We start from the raw sequence: 869 nt of genomic DNA, 5'->3' as shown, positions 1-869 counted from the left end.
AAAGTGGTTTTAATTTGCATTTCCCTGATTATTAGTGATGTTGAACATCTTTTAAGATGTTTCATAGCCATCTTTACTTCTTCTTTTGAGAACTCTCTGTTCAGATCCTTAGCCCATCTTTTAATTGGGTTGCTTCTTGTCTTGGATCTGTTTTTTGAGTTCGTTATAATTTCTGGTAATTAAACCTCTATCAGATGTGTCGCTGGTGAAGATTTTCTCCCATTCTGTGGGTTTTCTGTTTGCTTCCTTGTTTGTCTCCTTTGATGTACAGAAGCTTTTTAGTTTAATGATGTCCCATTTGTTAATTCTTACCCTTGTGCCCGTGTTTCCTGAACAGTTGATGTCCGGTTTAGAGAACCCTTTCCTACGCCTATATCTTGTAGGTTTTCCCCAATGTTTTCTTCTAATAGTTTCAGATTTTCAGGCTTTACATTGAGGTCTTTGAGCCATTTGGAACTGACTTTTGTGCAGGGTGAAAGATAGGGCTTTAGTTTCATTCTTCTACAAGTGGAGATCCAGTTTTGCCAGCATCATTTGCTAAACATGCTGTCTTTCATCCAGTTAATGTTCTTGGCCCCTTTGTCAAATATCAGGTGGCTGAAATTGTATTTACTCATATTGGGTTCATCAATTTTGTTCCATTGGTCTATGGGTCTATTTTTGTGCCAGTACCATGTTGTTTTTATGAGTATAGCTCTGTAATACAGCTTGAAATCTGGTATAGTAACCCCCCAGGCATTGCTCTTAGTGCTCAGGGCTGCTTCAGCTATCCAAGGTCTTTTGTGCTTCCATATGAATCTTAGGATCGTTTTTTCCAATTCTGTGAAAAATGTCGTGGGAATTGATTGTCATTGCATTGAATCTATAAG

Source organism: Nannospalax galili, unplaced genomic scaffold, assembly GCF_000622305.1.
Source record: "Nannospalax galili isolate Female #2095 unplaced genomic scaffold, S.galili_v1.0 scaffold1395, whole genome shotgun sequence".
Lineage (NCBI taxonomy): Eukaryota > Metazoa > Chordata > Mammalia > Rodentia > Spalacidae > Nannospalax > Nannospalax galili.
Note: the sequence above shows the minus strand (reverse complement) of the source record.